General features: G+C 48.6%; 1 protein-coding gene across 3 annotated transcripts in view; it reads left to right on the forward strand.

Moving 5' to 3' along the window:
• The window catches only part of CEP152 (centrosomal protein 152), a 1079595-nt gene that overhangs the window by 400874 nt on the left and 658906 nt on the right, over nt 1-19815 (forward strand). The window lies entirely within an intron of this gene.

Consider the following 19815-nt stretch of genomic DNA (forward strand, 5'->3'; position numbering starts at 1 on the left):
GCATATTACCTTCAAATCCAAGCAACCCCCAGGTAATCCAAGAGTCTCAGGCATTATTAATGTGTTGGTTCAATATGTTTGTGATCCAGAATAGGACAGACAGTTACTATGGGCCAGCACTCCTTCATTGTGTGCAACAGCAAGATGCCAACCCAGCTCACTTGCAGGCTTGCCATTGCCTCTTTAGACACTGGGCCGCCACAGGTTCAGATGAGGCTACGCCTCAGCACCTGAAACCGGGGCTTGCATGCAGAAACATTAGCCTGCTTGCTAATATTGAACCCACAAAGTCATAGAGGTTGGTCAAGGCTTCTTTAGCACCATGAGTGGTGGGCTAGTAATTTGCTCAGTGATACTACGACTCTCTAGAAAAGTGCATGCCAATAAAATTAAAGATCTAACTGAACAAGGCCCAAATTAAAATCTTTAAGTAGAAAAAAGAGCAAAGTCGAGGGAAGCATCTAGAGATTTCTTACAGAAAGATTCTAAAGATTACTTCTCTGGAGTCCCATCTTCCTTGCTACAAAAGAATTCACCCTGTATTGACCCCAAACAGGTCTGCTGATGCCTGAACTGATTCCTTGCTTTCCTTCTAAGGAGGAGAGAATTGTATCTGATGCTCCTGAACCGCGGCCTACTTTTTTTCTAAAATAAAAATGCAGACCTCGCGCCATTCTATTGTAAGTTCCACTAACAGAACAAAGCAAGTTATGTACTCAATAGCCTCTACATTAAAACTGCGCCTCCTATTCTGGATTCATATATGATAGATGTGAGAAGTTGGCCTGATATATGATGCTCACTAATTCTAGTGATCACCTTGTATCAGTCCAAACAACCCCTTATGGTGATTGGTTGTAAGTCAACCTTATAGACCAGCTATCCTAGTAGCGTGGACAAAAGCAGTCTTTAGGCTAAACTCTTTTGGCATGTGAAGCCAGCTGTTTTACCACAATATAACCCCTTGAATACCAGATGAAAGGACACCACACAGGTTGTTATGAAAATAAAAGGATATTTATTAACTAACATACACCTCTGAACTCTTTATGAGGTCAGAGGGCTAAGCACATGACAATACTACAAAAGAAATATGAGTTCGCACAATATTTACACGAGTGCCTTAGGGGCACGACAAACCATATACTCAAAACGATGGAATGCGAGGAAGGAAAGTACTGTAAGGAGATCCAGAGGCTGGAGGATCGGTGGGACTACACTATGAACTAGGTAAGTAAGGAGCAGGAGGCCCACGGGACTCACGTGCAGAGTGGGAACTCTCACGCGGGATGCGTACCAACGTCTATGGATCTTACAATTTAGGAAGTTACGGATTCCGGACGAACCCGGCTGCATGGAGGGAAAACAACAGTTTACCTGGACACTAGGTTAGTGAACACTGACTTCAGCACCTAGAAGCTTTAGTTACCTAACCCACAGGCTGCGGGTGCATAGGGCTGAAGTGGTGTCGGGTTTGCTGCGTTGATCCCGGTGATGCCTGAAACAAAGAGTTGCTGGCAGGCAGCCAGATGGAGGAGTCCGGTGGTTCCAAGGATGGAACTGGGAAGAAGTAAGTCCTGAAAGGGAAGGGGACAGAGTCTTGGTCACTAGCCAGTGACTGTGCTGGAACCAGGAGGGAACCAGATGCTATCGCCGCGTTCAGGTGGAAGAAGGGTCGCTTCTCTCTGTAGCTGCGCGGACCAGGAGCTGTTCTTCACGACCAGGCTGGAGGCACGAGCTGTTCCACGTAGTCTGCTGCTGTTGGCGGTGTCGGATCGTCGTTCTGGACAACAGGCCTTGGCTAATGCAAGCCACGCGGTGGAACAAAGATGGCGTCTGGTGTGGACCAGGAGGGTCCGGGGTACTTCTCTTTTGCAAGGAAGCAAGGGCCAGTCTGGGGGACCAGATTAGCAGTGTTGAAATCTTCGGGTCGTCGTCTCAGAGGTCACGAGCCAGCCGGCAAGTGACCAGACAACAGGAAAGCAGCAACCAAGTAAAAGGGGCCCCACGCAGATCACGGGGATGCTGGGGGGCTGGTCTTTGGAGCAGGAGCTGCGTCGGTGTGGGGCTTCTCAGTCCCCAAGGCACTCACTCGAGGAACTCTCGGGGGTCGTGCTGGAAGCGCTTTGCAGGTTTCTTCAAGATGGCCGTCTCCACGTTGCTCGTCGCACCCACTGGTCCCAGCTGTGCTGTGGATGTGGGTAGAGGTCAGAGGGGTCTGGAGGTCCGGGTCTTGTCGAGCTGGATGGTCGGATTCCGGGCTGGAAGGACTTTACAGCAAACCGCACAGGAGCTTGATGGTGCCTGCGAAGCAGGATGGTCACCCCCTGACCATAGGGGAGATTCTTCAGTCTTCTGATGTTCAGGAGGTCGAAGGTCAAGAGTTTCTTCGTGGAAGTTGTCAAGATTAATCTAACTGGGAATGGGACCAGCTCCTACCTTTATTCAGCTAAAGGGGGCTGCACTACGACTAGGTCCCTCCCCTGGGTGGGACCAGGAAGGGGGGTGGTTACACCCCCTATCCTTTGTCCAGTTTCCCGCCAGGGCTGGGGCTGGAGTGCCCCAGCAACTGGTTGGAACCGGTGTATGCACAGGGCACCTTGTGTGCCCCAGGCATGTCTCATTCCTTTCAGCCTTGGCCTACCTAATACACAAAATCCTGTCTGGGGCGGTGCAGCACCTCCCAAGGCAGGAAACCCTTTGTCTGAGCCTCCCTTGCTGGAAGGACTCCCAGCAGCAGGAGGTCAGACTTGTGTCTGTGGTGGCAGCATCCATTTTGTGATGCTGAGGCTCGAGTTAACTTTAACCGGGGTTCACAGTTACATACATGTCGTGTCCCTCTAGAAGGGTGGAATGCTACCCCCGTCGCCAGAATTGGCGAGGGGGTAGTATTCCAATTCGTATGACACCTTACTCGACATGTTTTGATAAGGTTATACCAGAGTTAGCATTTAACCGCGTGGATTATAATGCACTTAAGAGTATATGGTATAGCGTTATCATGGAACAGCTATTAGGACTTGGTTCCGCAAGCTGCAAACGGGCTCAGCTCATGCCAGAGCACCGTCTCACATAATTCCAAGCACTCTGCCTTCAGGATTGATAAGGCCTTCCATAGGAGTGACTGATAGGAATATATGTGTCCATTTTTAGGGTTAGATATAGGGAACTATATCTAAAGCAAAGGGTGATTACACCACCTTGCCCCAGCTGCCGTGCAGCCAGTTGTGTCTGTTTTGGATGGCCAGCCAGGGGTGGCATAATACATGCTGCAGCCCCTGGTAGGGCCTGGGTACACCTATGCCCTGGATACCTAAGTTATACTGTACAGGGACTGATAAGGTGGCCCAGTACCAATTAGTAAATGCACCTAGGGTACATGGTTGTAATTTAGAGAGAGAACAGCTAGGCTGTGGGTCTGATTAGCAGGGCCACAGCCAGGGAAAGTCGTAAATCAGTGAAGCAAAAAGCAAAAATCTGGGGTGGCCATGGGATTGCAGACCCCACTCTCCTACAATGGAGATGCAGCATCCTCTTACCACAAGTGGCACAACTTCAGCTACATCTGTATGTCCCTAGTAAATGGTACCCCTGGTACCTAGGGCATGGGTACTGAAGAGGGTCCTCTGGCCCTACAGCACTGGTTGTGCCACGTCAGGCACTCATCACCAAGTTTATGCTAGCTGCCTTTGCAGGCTGTTTGTGTTGGTACAGATAAATCAGAAGAGTCGACATTGCGCACATCACTGTGTGCGATGCCACCCATACACTGCATAAGATGTAGGTAAGTCACCTCTACTGCAAGCCTTTAGCCCCAAGACAGGTATGCACTATAACCTATGTGAGGACATAGCAGCATGAGAAGATATGCCCCTTTAATGTCCTGTCTATTCCGAGATATTGTAAGTGCACAGGGAAGCCATAAGGAGTACATGGGCCAGATACTTGTCAACACAAGTTTTCTTGCTCCGTGATGGCTTTACTGAATTCTAAGACGGTTGGTACCAAACAAAATGTTTAGTAAATCCTCACTGATGCCATTGTAGATTTATTAATAAATTCACACAGGAGATCCTTCTAGAGGGTTCCCTGACAACCTACTAAGCACTGGTGTGGTCTCTGACTTGTTTTCACCAGTCTGCCACCCCTAGACATGTCTCTGACCTCGTGATGAGGCAGCGCTGTCAGAGGACAGAGACAACGCCTGCTCTGGGTGGATTTGCTTCACACCTCCTCCAGTTAGTGGGGGGATGCTAGGCCCCATTTCCCACTCCACTTTTGACAAGAGGAAAGGCAGGAAAATAAATAGATTAGGGGAAGGGTCCCCACTTAGCCTGCACCACCCTTAAGGCGGGACAGGCGATGTGAACCCTTCTCCTAAAATTTCACCATCTTGGGATGGTGGAGAAAAAACCTATCAGTGATAGGGTAGTTCCTCTTCCCACAGGAAGTGGCCACTGGAGGGTGTAGACTTCTTAAAGGTAGGTAGCCAGTTGGCTACTACCTGTCTCTCCTTTTAACGCTCCTAAATTGAGTATTTAGGTGGCGCCGTGAGACCAGGACAAAGAAGACCCGCTGCACAAGAACTGAAGCCCTTCTACAGAAGAAAAAGGTACCATACACTGCCTGCTGCCTCAAGGACTCGGCAGTTGCTGCCTGCTGTGTTGTCCTGAGCCTAAGAGGACTCTAAGAACCCCGGAGCACCGCCAGCCTTTAAGAAATCGCCAAGAAGCTCCCTTGGAATACAGGTATCACTCGCCTGCACTCCGCGGGCACCGATCCTGTGAAGTCCGGTTTGCCGACATGTTGCTCCCCGACAACCTTGAGGCAGCACCGAAGCAAGAAAAGGTACAACTGCTCCGTAAGGTAAAATCTGTCACAAATCCAAGTCCTTTGCCGAGATTCGGCCCCATTGCGCCGTTCCTTGTGTTGCTGAGCCAATAGTAATTCCTGGATCCCATACTGAGTTGAGTTTGTGTTGACCGAACCCCATCGACCATCTGGGTCAGAGACATTGCCTCCTTTCTTTGTCAGGCCCGTGGAGATTTTGACTGGGTCTGAGGCTCCTTGTGGCATCTCCCATCCCCATGATGACTCTTTTGCCCAGTTGGATGAAGACAACTGGTATAAGGAGTTGGCTGTGGCTAAACACCTCTCTAGACATTAGCATGCTCACGCCTGCTACTGTGGCATCGACCGAGAGTGGCATCATTTGCTATGGTGGTAGGAGGGCGACTGAGGTCCTCCACCTCCAGCTACCTTCGGTGAAAGTCAAGACCTGTGTCTTGATGAAGGTGCTTCAGCCAGGGATATCCCACACAGCACACCTACTGATCTTCAATGTAGCCCTCTCTTATGTCCTGCTCAGGACCTCAGTCGAGGCCTGCACAAGCACCCACACACAGGAAGATTGGATGTCAGCACTGCCCCGTTCCTGGGGACCCGGCTTTCCTCACTCAGCACCCCACCCCTGAGAGCCTAGCGGCGCAGGCCTCAACTTCCAAAGTGAATACCTACTACTCCACCGGATAGAGACTTCAAGAGGCTGGATACCTTTCGGAAGAAGATTTTCTTTTCCACTGGATTTGCAGTGTGGTCGATGAACACAGCATGCCTCTAGGGCCGATATAGCCACACTGTTTCAGACTGGGTTGGGCAGGTGCTGCCTGTAGTCTCTGAGGAGGCATGAACTATCCTGTTCTAGGCTATCGCCGACGGCAGGGACATGGCAAAGTTCGCCATCAGATGTGGACTGGACACAACAGACTAGCTGGGCAGTGGTACTCCTCCGCCATGACTGGCTGAGATCGACTGACTTTTCGAGGGATGTCCTGGCTTCCCTTATAGACATGCCATCGATGGCACTCGCCTGTTGGTCGACAAAGCCAATTCTGCGATTGAGCGCTTCAAGGAGGGTAGGGTAAATGTCCGGTCGCTGGGGCTCGACATGGTTCCCCACCAACCACACACTTCCTTTTGCTCTTTCCATTGGAGGGTTTAGGAAAGTGCCCTTTTTGATATGGTCACCCCCACTTTTTGCCCACTGGTACTGATGTTCTTGATTGGATGTGTATTGCGTTTCTGCTAAACAGGCCCCAGTGCCAGTGCTCTTTCCCTAAAAACTGGAACATGCTCAATTTACCCCAGTTGGCAAGGGCATTGGGACCCCTGTAAGTTCCTTTTAAATGGTACCTACACTACCCAGGGCATGGGTGTAGGAAACTGCCTCTGTATATAGTATACCAAAGTAAGATATAGTCTGCACAGAGTCCAGTGGATCTCCAGAGGCTTTAGAGGTTAAAAGTAGATAATACTAATGCTCTCTTTTGTGGTAGTGTGGTCGAGCAGTTAGGCTTATCAGAGGGCTGTGGTAAGCACTTGTTGTACATACTCAGGCAAGAAATGATTACACACACTCAATGACTTAATCCGAGACCAATTATTTGTAAAAATATTACTTTTTGTATGTTTATTACTTAGAACCAACGTAACTTTGTTGCACAAAAATACGTTTTATAAAATCACAGTTTTCAAGTATAAAAAGTGGACAACTGTATTTCTCAAACAGCTCACTGTTAACATAAGGAGGAAAAATAATTTTGTAATTTTACATGACTTACGAACCCAGTCTTCTGGTTTTAGAACCAACACTGGGCAGGGGTCAGGTAAATGTAGAGACCGCACCACCAGTGGCACTGGGGCGGCCAGTTGCAGAGGTCAAATTCAGTCACTGGGGAGACTAGGGGCAAGCAGAGAGGTGCCGATTTGCAGGTAAGTGAAATCTGTGTTTTAGCTCAATCTCTGGCGTTTAGGACCAGGGGGGGCCACGAGGCAGCACCAAACACACTCTCTCAGTGGCACAGAGGCATCCGGGTGCAAAATGCCAATACATCATCGGGTGCCCAATGCAAAGCAATGGAGCCTGAAGATTTCGAACAACAGTTGGAGGCTCAGACCAGAAGGCTGGACGAATGTAACTGGAGGCTCTGGAGGTAAGTTGGAATGTAGAGGTACACCTGGGCGCCGTCGGTCGGGCTCCCCAAGGCCTGGGGGCTGCGGGTGTAGGTTTGTCCTTTGAGGTCGGAAGATCCTTTGTGTTGAGCATGCAGGAGTCGTTGTGGAGTCCAGGAGAGGTCACTGCGGGGTGGGCTTGAGATCAGGAACCTTCTTTGGACCGGTGGGCCACTTAGACTCAGGACAGAGGTGTCGGGTGCGGAGGTATGTGTGGAGGCAGTGGAGCTCTCCTTGTTGGTTTGTTTGTGGGCAGGGCCTCTGTCCTCTGGAGTTCTTGGTCTTTAGGCAAGGCAGGTAGTCCTCCCAGGGTTGTGGAGGTCCCTGGGCCTGCAGGTCGAGTCGCTTTTTGGAACAGGTTTCTTCGAGGGCCGCAGACAGACCGGTTGGGCTGGGGCCAAGTCAGTTGTCTGGAGTCTTCACTTCTGCAGTACTCTTTGTTTTATTTTTTTCTTCTTCTTTCGGTCACGAGGAATCTGAGGTTCAGGGTTGCCCCCCAAATATGCACTTTAGGGGTGTTACAGGTACTCTTAGGTAGTAGCCAATGGGCTGCTTACCTTTAGGGTGACTACACCCTTTGTATGTCCACTCCTTTTGGGGAGGGGGCATAATCCTAATCCTTTTTGGCCTTTACAAGCGAGCCAGAGTCTCCGGCCTGTTGCAGTCGCTCCACTGGCTGCCTATCCGGAAGCGGATAGTTTTTAAGGCCTTGACCTTGGCCCACAAGGCTCTCCACGCTTCTGGAGCCAAATATCTCCAAAGAAGGCTCGCCTTTTACCATCCGGCCCGATCTTTGAGATCTGAATCACTGTTTCTCGCTGTGGTTCCTCGTGTAAAAAGAGCCCGCATTGGAGGCCGTTCCTTCAGGCTGTTGGCGCCACAGCTTTGGAATACTTTGCCCTTGGCATTACGCAGTACTTCCAATCTGTTGACCTTTAGGAAGGGCCTCAAAACTTGGCTTTTTGCCCGCTAGTATGTTTCTTTCTTTCTCAGCCGCTCCCTCTTCCTATTTTCACTGTGTTGTGTTATTTTGCTACAGGCTTTCAATAAAAGCGCCGGGACACTCCATGGAGTAGCCGCGCGCTATACAAGACTAACATAACATAACATAACTAGTGGCTAAAATCCTCACAACCAGTATGGAGGATTTTCTAAGGAGAAGGCCACTTCAGCTCAGGGCACCTTACAGGTGGTCCTGGCTGAGAGGGGACACACCTCTCCTACTTAATTTCCCAACTACCTTGCCGCCAAAAGAGGGCCTTGGTCAGGGGGGCGGGCATCTTCACTAGCTGTATAGGCCCTGGCTAGCCTAACAAAGGGAAGGAAGCCTTTGAGGCTCACCGCCATTGAATGCTGTTCCTGTTTAGGGGTAGGTGTGAAGCACCTCCACTCAGAGCATGCTTCATTTCTGGGCCACAAGATCACAAGGCTCTCACCTCAGGGGCTCACAAACCTGTCTGGAAGTGGCAGGCTGGTGCATACCAGTCAGCTACACTCTAGCGGTTGGGTAGGGTTTCAGGGAGCACCTCTGAGGTGCCCTCTGAGTGCATTGATTAATTAATCCAACCATGGCATCAGTATGGGCTCATTAATCTGAGATCTTTAGTACCAAACATTTTGCGATTTGGTGAAACCATCATGGAGCTGTGGAACTTGTAATGACAAGTTCCCAGCCCATGTACTCAGTATGTCTTCACCATGCACTTATAATGTCTAAGACAGGTCTTAGGCACTATAGGGGCATATATGCTCATGCCGTTATGCCCTCACCAGAGGTGTAGTTCTCCCTGCCTCAGGGCTGTATGGCCTGCTGTAGGGGTGACTTACCTACGCGTCTGGCAGTGCCAGCAGGTCTGGTACACAGGGATGTGTGCCAGGTCTACTCTCCACTTTTAGTTGCACCACAACATGCAGGCTGCTGTTTCAGTGTGCATGTGTTTGGTGCGGGGTCTCTTTGGGTAGCATAATGCATGCTGCAACCTTTAAAGACCCTCTCTGGTCACAATGCCCTGGGTACCACTGGTACTTTGTACAAGGGGCCTACCTACATGTAGTCCAGAGGTGTGCCAATTGTTGAAACAAAGGTACAGTTTTGGGAAAGAGCACAGGCACTAGGAACCTGATTAGCAAGGACCCAGTACACATTCAGTCAACGTTGCATTCAATGTCAGGCAAAGAGTGGGGGGTAACCATGTCAAAAGGAGCACTTTCCTACAATGGGTACTAAAGAGAGTCCCTATGGGCTGCAGCATATATGGTGTCACCCAAAGGGAACCACACCAAAACTGCAGGCAAACTTCCATTGCAGGATGAGTGAAAGGGGTGCAAGTCCTTATGAAAACATAACATTGCACAAGCCAAGTGTGCAATGCCCAGGTACACTGTATGTCTTATATTTAAGTCACTCCTACAGCAGGCCTAAGTGCTCTAAGGCAGGCTGCAGTATATTACATGCAAGGGCATTTCTGCAGAAGCAGATATCTCCGTGATTTCTAGTTCCATTGCTAAGGCATTTGTGATCAGGAAGCCATCTTGAGTATATATACTGGGCACTGGCCTTTAAAAATTACCCAGCTACATGATGGCTAAACTAATGGTGTTTGGTATTAATCACCTTGTCTCAATAGACCTATAGTGGTGCCAGTATCAGATTTATTTGGACATGCACCCAGAGGGCACCTTTAGAGGTGCCCCCTGAAAGCCTAATTGTCCTCTAGTGTGTTGGCTGACTGGTAACACCCAGTCAGCCACCACAGTCAAGTTTCTGACCCCAGGCAGGTGAGAGCCTGCGCTCTGAGGCCAGAAGCAATGCCAGCCCCAGAGGAAGGTGGTGATACCTCCTCCAGCAGGATGTCTAGTGATTTAACATGTCCAGGCCAGAGGCTTCAAAGCCTCTGCCTCCTTTAATATGTGACTATGACTTCCCCCTAGACCTGGGGAACGCCATCCACTGCCCTGAGGCTTATTTGGAACCAGAGCTGGCGGCAAATCAGATAAACAGTAGTCATGTTGCACTCTCAGACTAGGCACACCCCTAATGTGGGCCACCTGAAGTGGACAGCAAAGAAAGGATGTCACCATTTTGAATTTGGTGAAATTAAGAACTCTGGGTTAGGTTTATGCCCACTCTCCACAAGAAGTGGTCATATAGGGGGTGTAGTCACCCCAGGAATAAGTAGTCCATAGGCTACTACCCGTTGGGCAAAACACCTCTGCACCCAAGTCACACAGCCGGAGTTCACGTAAACACACAGTGTCTCTTTGCCCCAGAAACCCTCAAGAGCAGAGTCCACCTTGGGGTCTCCATGTCCACACTTACAGCCTTTCCTTTACAGGACTTTAACACATAGTCCTCATGGCTAACCATGCGACCAGCAACTCTGCACGAGGATTCACCAGGGCAGGTAAATCCGAACTGCTGGTGGTTTCTTGGAGCTTGACCTCTAAGAACGTTAAGTCCCAAAAGGCACCCTCCAGAAACGCTTGCAAGTATATGTGTACATTGTAGGTTTCTCCGATAGGATAACATTACTGCATTCGAGGCTCATACCTCAAAAACGCTATTTTGCTATATTTTTACATAGTCTCAAAATCCTCTCTCTGAAAGTACTTACCTGATTCCGATGTTGGTGTCTAAAATTATTTAAAAATCTGTGTTGTTATTCTACATTGGTCTCATATTTATTTCTTGAGTGTATGTCTCATTTGTTGACTCTATGTGCACAACAAATGCTTACCACTACCCTCCGGTAAGCCTAAATTACTCAACCACACTACCACAAATAGAGAACCTGGGATTAATAATTTAAGCCCTGTAAACCAATAAGGGTCATCTGAACTTTATGTATGGTGTACCCTTATATTGGCATTACCACATAAAAAGTGTCTTCCCACATATGGGCTACCAAAAGTGTCCTTCACAGCAAAGTCACCATGACCAAGAGGCTTCCCAGCTTTTTTTGTGGCTGCAGACGTGTCCCCAATACCATTGGGAGAACCAGGGCCACAAATCTGCCAAGACCACCCCTCACAACCTCCACCTACCAACATGTGGCATCCACAACCTCTAATCCTTTTTAGGGTGCTCTTGCAACAACTCAGGCACCCTGTTGAAGGCTGGATAAGGTAATGCCTGCTTCAATGGCAAGCCATAGCATCAGATAAATATGGGCTTCAAATTCTCTGCTGGTGTTATGCCATTTCACTTCTAGAAAAACCTAACTCTCCTATCATCATGAACACCACCACCTTCTGTTCATCTTGCATTCTGAATTCTGCAGCAACCACAGAACGGAAACCATCCTCATTGCAGCAACTGACGACATCTGGACCATCATGGACATAGGGGAAACCGCAACACTCATACAACTCGACCTCTCTGCAGCCTACAATACCATCTTCCATAGCACTCTCATCACAAGACTCCAGAGTACAAGGACCCGCCCAACGATGGCTGGCCTCTTTTCTCTCTGACTGGACCCAGCGAGTCAGGCTCCTGCCTCACATGTCCAAACCCAAGAACCTCATCTGACAAGTTCTCAAGGATAAACGGTGAGCCCCACCCTCTTCAACATCTACATGGCACCTCTCGCTCACATCATAAGGTACCAAAAAATCAGCATTGTCCCCTATGCAGACGACGAAGCTAATCATCTCCCTCACAGACAACAACCACACCACCAGGGCCACCTTCACCACCTACATGTCAAACGTAGCCAACTGAATGAACCCGAAATGACTAAACACTGATAAAACAATAGTCCTGATCTTTGGGAACGGGAGCTCTTTATGGGACTCCTTCTAGTACTCAACCGACCTGGGACTCGCACCCAAACCTACTGTCCATGCCTAAAACCTCAGCATCACTTTGAACAACAGAATCATGATGGCCAAACAGGTGAACGCCGTTGCATTATCATTTTTCTTCATGCTCCGTATGTTCTGCAAGATATTCAAATAGCTCATCACTAACACCAGATGCACGGTCACCCAGGCCCTCATCATCAACAGACTAGATTTTGGCAGCACATTTTTCAACTCATACAAAGACTCTGGATCTCCCAGAACGTCACCGCCAGACTCATCCTCCCGATCCCATACAATGCTCACATCATGTGCTACACTGCTACACTGGTGACTAATTTAGAAGAGCTGCCAATTCAAACCACTCACCTACACATACAAAGCCCTCCACAATGCCAAACCTGCCTACCTCAACCACCGCCTTAACTTCCACCGAGCCACCATAACAACTGCACCAGTCACTCTCTACCTCCCACAGAGACTCTGCATCTTTAGAAACAAATCCGAGGTGTGAGGAAATAGGATGTATTAAGTGGTGGGTTTTCACACCCTCATATTGAAATTCACTTACCAATCCCTTAAGGACCCTTGAGTTTCGTCTGCCAAACCCAGAGCTCAACCCTTGGGTAGCTGTGGCACTGGACAACACGGTTTAAAGGAATAAGTGTAAAGCATTTAAACAGCACCAAAATAATTGAAGAAGAAATCGACACAACACTCAAGAAATCTGACCCAATTTATGAAAATGGACTTTTTTTGTAAGATTTTAGACACTAGAATGAAAAAAGATGCATGGGAGTGTTCCGGAGATATGGATTTTACAAGTAATAATAAATCGGTGTTTTCACTCAACTGCAAGCAAGCCTTGGCAAATTCAACAAATCTGACACTTTGAAATGTTTTCAAGAAAAAAACCTGAGTAGGTGTTAATACGGTCAGTTAGAAGTACTTGGGGTGACCCAGTATGGCAGGGAGCTAGTCAAGGGGACCAACAACTCCTTAGAAAGTTACCTTCAAAGGAGAAGAAGCCCTCTAGCATTTCCAGGCACTTAACCTGCATTGCAATGGATTCCTAGGAGTAGTCCTGATGCAAGGGATGAAGGATGCTGAAGCTGCTTAAAGGATGCTGTGGATACGATGCGGTCGACAGGAGTCTTTCTTCAGGGGTTTCTCGGTGCACGAAGATGGTGAGGGTGTCCTGTTTGCAGGATCAAGTCCCAAGTCCTCTACAGTCTGGCTGAAGCCCATTCGCCACTGGACTACCAGTCGCCTGGTGTCGCTGTCACAGGCCAATCCATCCTGTATTGATAAATCGCCTTCTGAGGGTCCCAGCAGCTCTCCGACAGCACTGAGTGAACTCTGGTGCAAATCTGTGCATTGGGTTTAGGTCCTTGGTGCTACATGGCGGTGGTGGTAGTGACTTGAAGACTTAAGTTTATCCACTTGCACCAGAAGGCTTCTCAGCTGTTGTGTCCCTGTGCTGCGAACAGGAGGCCAGTGGGCTGGGTCTCGGAATACTCTTTGCTTGACTGGGCTCTGGAGACAGCTTACCCTTGAGCAGTGCACGGCAGGCACAGTCCCTGTCTTCGCTAGCCACCAGGTGCAGTCTTGGACGGTGCAGCCTCTCTTTACTGGTCCTTCGGTGCAGGAGGGCAGTCTTTGTTCGGTCCTTCTTCCAAATCAGTTGAGACCTGACGTCTGGGTGCCAGGGTGCTCGGAAAATGCCTCCAGGGCATGGTGCGGTTGGAAGGCAATGGGCTACCAGGTTCTCTCCCACCTGCTGACCACTTCCTGTGGAGTGTGGCATCTGGCTATCCCAGGATGCACTATTCTGCCCACACTCAAGTTGGAGAAACCCCTCTCTCGGTGTACAGACCTCCCTAGCCACCCCTGGGGTGTAGCTACCTCAGGCCTGCACACCTGAGGGAAACCGGTTTGGAAACTGGTTTTCCGCTGTTTGCTCCCCCTGCCAACCTGCATGCCTAAGCAATGGGGCAGCCCTCCTCCCTAGTGTGACACATCTGCCCTTCAAAGGCCACTTCTGCTTTGAAGCCTCCTGTTTGAGGCAAACATCTAAGTGGCTTCTTGCTGGAGGAAGGGGTCACCTCCTTCCTGAGAGTCGCTGGCACGTCTCTCCAGGAGGTCATAATGCTGCCTCGTGGAACAGTCTCCATGTGTGCCTGGGAAGGCACAGAAGTTTTAAACGCAACAAGGTGGCAGCTTGCAAAAGCTACACACTGCAACACGTTACATTAATTTCGACTTGAAATACAAGTTGGGCTCAATGTAACAAGTTGTTTAATACCGTGGTGTGCCCATTGTGGTTAGTTGGGAGTTAGCGCAGCTGAGGGGTCAGCGTGTAATCTTGTAATTTCCAATTGGGTGACCAAGTTTTCCACAGTAAAAACACTGGTTTTGCGTGCTTACTAAACGAACATGTAAAACCCATATCCTGCCCATGTCATATGTTGCACCCTGCTTTAGGACTCGGAAGGCCAGCCAGAATGTTGACTTACACAGATGTACAGGGGAAGGAATGGTTTTTCTATTGCTTTCAATGGCAAAGTCAGGCAAGCAGTACTGGACTGCTCCACCAGTTTGCAGTGGCTGACTGGGAGACTCTTTGAACTTATGGGACCTCAAGGGCTGCACAGCCAGTGCTGCAAGCCCTGTGGTACTTCTCTAACTTGCATACGGCTTTACCAGGGTACCATATACTAGGGACTTACAGCTAAGTTTGCCATTTTCAATTGTGTGCTACCAATTTGATATACACTTCAGGGTCAGGGCACTGGCTCTGAGGTCTGATTAGCAGGTTTCCGTAAACTCTGAGTCGAAAAGTCAGAAGCATCAGTCGAACAATTTGAGGGTATGTTGGACTTGGCCCTCTTGGCAGGGTCATCCCTGAACTTTTTGCCTTCCTCCAATACTCTCTCTGACCTGTTTTTGTTGGTTTAATGACTCTGGGCACTTTACCACTGCTGACCAGTGCTAAAGTGCATATGCTCTCCCAATGTAAAATGTAACTGTGATTGATGTTCCTGATTGGTTCATTGGATTTACTGTCAGTCCCAGTAAAGTGCACCGGGAGTGCCAGAGCTTGTAAATGCCAATGCTGCTATTGGGCCTGCAGCGTTGGTTGCGCCACCCACAGAAGCAGCCTTTTAAAATGTGTCCAGGGTCTGCCACTGCAGAACCTGCGTGCAGTCTGGTACTGTCATGCTGGCTGGGCAAGTGCACACACTTGCCAGCCCCTAAACCGTCCCTTAACTTCATATTAGTCACCCCTATGGTAGGTCCAAGGGCAGGGTGCATTGTAAGTGTAAGGTAGGACATGCTCTGATGAGTGTGGCATGTCCTAATAGTGAATTACAGCCAAATTCGTTTTTCACTATTGTAAGGCTACCTGTTCTCTTAGGCCAAGATGGGCTGCTGGAATTATTACACTCTATAATCCCAGCAGGCTCAGGGAACATGGTAGAAAATAAAGTTTAGTATGCCTGAACTCAGAATAATAAAATACTTATTTTAGTAAAGTTTATTTTAATATCCTGTGTTTGCAAATGCTACTTTTAGAACGTTAGCATTTGCTTGCCTAACCATTTCAGCCCGCCTCTGCTTGGATGTGTATCTGGCTGTCTGGGATATGTGAGTGACAGGGCTGGGGGGTGACAGGTGATGAATGCCAGGATTACACCTTAGTGGGAGGTGGGAGTGCCCCTGGACTCTGAATAGGGCTGTGCTCTGCCACCACAATGCTGGCTCCGCCCCCTGGGGAGTGACTGATGACTCAGCCGACACCTGGCCCAGGAAGGGCGAAGCACTGTCAACAAGGTACTCCTGGCTGCCCCTGTCCACACAATGCTGGCTCCACCTCCTGTGGAGCGTCTGATGTGCCTGCCCCTCACACTGAAAGCAGAAGCCAGAGTACACCCAACAAGTGCTCAGAGACTGAATGGAGTTATGCAGAGGCCCCCCTGGCCTGTGAGAACAAAGAAAATGCTGTATAAAAGTAGGAGCCCTGCTCCTTGTAAATCAGAATCCTGTTTCCCACAACGAACCTCTGCCCAACTAGAAGGAGAAGAAGATGCTGGAAGGACTGGCCTGCTGCTTGCCTTGCTGAGGAAGGAAAGGAAAAGACTTGATGAAAAGACTTTGCTGACTTGTGCTAGAAACTTTCTCCAAGGGCTTGATTGAGCTTGCCCCCTGAACGGAACCCCAGGACCAGTGGTTTCTTTGTGTCTTCGCTCGTCTTGACTTTCAAGCCGTGTGTGCCTCCCGCCGGAGCTGAATCTGAGCCCCCATCGCCCCCTCCTAGGGCTGTGGCACTCGGGAGCTCGCCTGCCCTTCACCCGTGAGAGCCTCGCTCTAATTAGAGTCGCTCTCTGCCCCCGGTCAGGCTGCCTGCTCCTCTGCCCCTGCCTGCCACTGGAGCGCGCTGAAGCGCTCATTCACCCCTCCCGCCGTAATTCCTCGATGGCCAGTGATCCCCGCCGAGACAGCCACCCGTACGAGAGCGTACCTTGCTGTCCTGCTTCACCCCCTGAGACCCTTCACAGGCCGCGCCGCCCCCCTTTGGGAGACCTCAGTACCGTTCGTACTGCCGGTCGTGGGCCGTGCCTACCTGTGGGCACACACCCGCTGAAATGAAAGATCCGAAGTACAGCCAGAACCGAGTCGCACTGTCCGTGGACGACTCGCCCCCAACAAAAGAACTGCAATCTGAAAGTACGGCAACCACAGGCTTGGGGCCCGCAACGTTTTATTTCCCCGTCATCAAGCTGAGCGCGTCGGATTGCCTGAGGAGGAAGCCTACGCTCCCACGAGAGTGCTTACTGGTGAGTGGGGGTCGAGCGCTTTACCTCCGTCCCCCAACTTGTGCGCCTAGCCCTCTGACAGGTGCCCAGGACGCTAAAATCCCCCCCGCAGTACGAGCCGCACAAGCTGGGTACGGCTCGTATCATTGAGTTGCATTTGCTTGAAGGTGTAAGCCGCGTACCCCGTCTCACGCGAGATGCGTGAGTGTTGGTAGGGTCCCGGCGGGCGCTTCTCACGCGAGATGCGTGAGACTTAGTAGGGTGCCGTGAATTCTCCCGTTTGAGGTGCCTGGAAGCCTACAAAGCGCCCAGAAGGCCTAAGACTGGCCTGAAGTCCTAGAAACTGCCCCAGAAGTATTTGTAACGGACTGCCAACCTTGCCAAGAAATAACTGGGGCATTATCCTTTCTGATCAAGTAATTAGAACTAAGAGAACTGTTTTGGAAGTGAGTTGAATTGAAAAGACACCCTTTTGAACTGTAACTAAGAAAAGCTTGCCCAATTACAATCTTGTGGCCTAAGAAAACGTTATATATGGTCTTGTGATAAGTCAATCTGCATATATATATTTTTACATAAAGAGAAACGTATTTTTATATATCCACAGCCTGGTGTCCATTTGTGGGGGATTGGTACATTTTACTGTGTGTGTTATTACAAATGCTTAACTCAGAAACGCCTGGAGAATAGCCTTGGCTGCTCACGCCACGCACCTAGAGGGTGAGCAAGGGTAATTCTAAGGGGTCATCCTTCACCCTGACTTAGAGGAGAGGGTCCCTGCTTGTCACAAGTGAATACTTGCGCCAACCAGAGACCCCCAATTCTAACAGGGTAACTATACAAAAATAGACATTTCCTTACAGGGAGTGCACTCTTTATCCTACTTTGCCAGCAAATCCTAGAATGACCTTCCACATCACATCAGGATCTCCCCACCCCTACTCGAGTTCTGCAAGAAACTAAAAGCCTGGCTGTTCAACTGGAAGCCAGATTGGCCTGCTCATTTACTCCAGCGCCTGGATACCACTCTGGTGATAAGTGCACCTTACAAATCCACATAACATAACAGAAACCAAGCCGGTCCTGCTACCAACCTCTGATCGGCTAACATAGGACCACATCTCGATGCTGCGTCAATTAGTGCAGGCTCTAGTGGGTGGCGGCATCAGTAGTAGGTTGTGGTTACTATTCTTGTTAATTTCCGGTGTCAAAGAAGGGCAGATACGTCTGTCCTATCCTAGATCTGTGCCCTCACTGCAGGCCTATGTGCGTTGCCTACAGTTCACAGTGGACCATGAGCCTTTCCAGTTTGCTGTGTTCTTCTTTGTTCTCACCAGTGCCCCACTGGTGTTCACGAAGGTGATGGTGGTGGTTGCAGTACATCTGCTGAGGTCAGTAGTACCAGTTGTTCCCTTCGTAGACGACTGGCTGCTGGTAGTTGATACCCACCTCCAGACTACAGTAGACCTCCTGCATTTGCTGGGGTTCACTATCAACATGCCAAAGTCACACCTGACCTAAGTTCCTTGTAGGCTATGCACCTGCAGGCACTAAGTAACATGAAAAGGATGTCCCCAATTATAAATAGAAATAGGACAAAAGTTCCACAATACAGAAAAATTCCACCCACAGAACAGCTCAATTGAGTTTCATTATTTATTTTTCATTATAATATTTTGTCATTCTGTTTTTTTTTGGAAGAAGTAGAAAAGATATAAAACAGACCACATAAGTAAATTCATTTACAAAAAACATCACAGTGACCTAGTCTCATTTAAATAGCACATTAAATTTATGAAACATACAAGGAGAGAACACACCCCATAAATAACAATATTCAAAAATATATACAAATAAAGATTCCCACTATATGAATTCAGCAGCCCAGAAACAATCACATAAAAAACGAACACTAAGTCCAAAAATACATTCAAAAACATTAGACATTACAAGCATCAAAAGAATAAAACAGTGAACAACTGTAACATACACAGAAGAAAAGCGCTGACGCGCGTTTCGGAAAAATGTATTTTTGGACTTAGTGTATGTTTTTTATGTGATTTTTCTATATTTTGGAACTTTTGTCCTAGTTCTATTTATAATTGGGGACATCCTTTTCATGTTACTTAGTGCGTTTTTTCCCCTGGTGGGTTGTTCCCTTTGAATTGATTCTCTCAGGGTCCCTCTTATGTTTATCTAACTATATGCACCTGCAGGCAGCCTACCTTTCCCAACACCCAGGGTCCCCCTAGAAGCACGCAGGCTGCCACAGACCAAGGGAATCCCCCACCTCACTCTGGTGAACAGCCATCTTTTGAAGGCTTCTTTTCAGCAGAGTGTTTTATTTTCTTTTTTGTGCAGCCTCTGAATGAAAGCATGAAGCTTTCCCTTCTTTAAGAAGTTTAGTCTCTCTCTTTTGTAGAGCATATCTGCTGAAAACTGTTCTTAGTCTACTGTGAGGCAGGTTGCAAAACATGAACTCTGACCTCGATGGTGACAAACAGGGTCTCAATCATCTCTTTGTCACCTTAGGAACAATTTAAAATGTCAACATAAGGCTTGCATTTTTACAGCACACAAACTGAAATATTATATTTTCAGGTGATCTTAAATATGATGAAGGAAAATGAGGCACAATCAAAAAGTAGTTGCCTAGGATTACATAGCTCGGTCAAGCGGGGAATCTGGGTTGATTACAGGTTTCTTTGTTTCACATTATGCAGTTCAGCTCCTAGATGGCAATTATTTTTCTCTCCTATTTTACGTATAATTCGTTTTTTAAAATCAAAGCACACTGCCTATGTGCCCACATATACAAACACCAGCTCACACACTATATTGCTTGTACACTTAATCCATGACAGAGAAAGCGGCAGCACAGGTCAGGCAAAGACTGAAGGAAACATAGCATGCCTTTTTGTTGCATCTCCCCAAAGAAAGGCATGTATCACCAGCAGCCTGTGTGGTTTTATTTGTAGGGTTACCTAAAGAATGCAAAAACCAAAATGGTATAGGCACACACCTTCAACCAACGCTTGCTCTCTGGAGTTATCTCTGAATTCATCTTTTACACAAACTGACCACATACCAGGTGGTACACAAATAGACATACAACCATATTACATATGCACTTATGACAATTGTTGCGAGGACGCAGACCTAATACTGACTGAGCGCAGACATG

Source organism: Lissotriton helveticus, chromosome 3_2, assembly GCF_964261635.1.
Source record: "Lissotriton helveticus chromosome 3_2, aLisHel1.1, whole genome shotgun sequence".
Classification (NCBI taxonomy): Eukaryota; Metazoa; Chordata; class Amphibia; order Caudata; family Salamandridae; genus Lissotriton; species Lissotriton helveticus.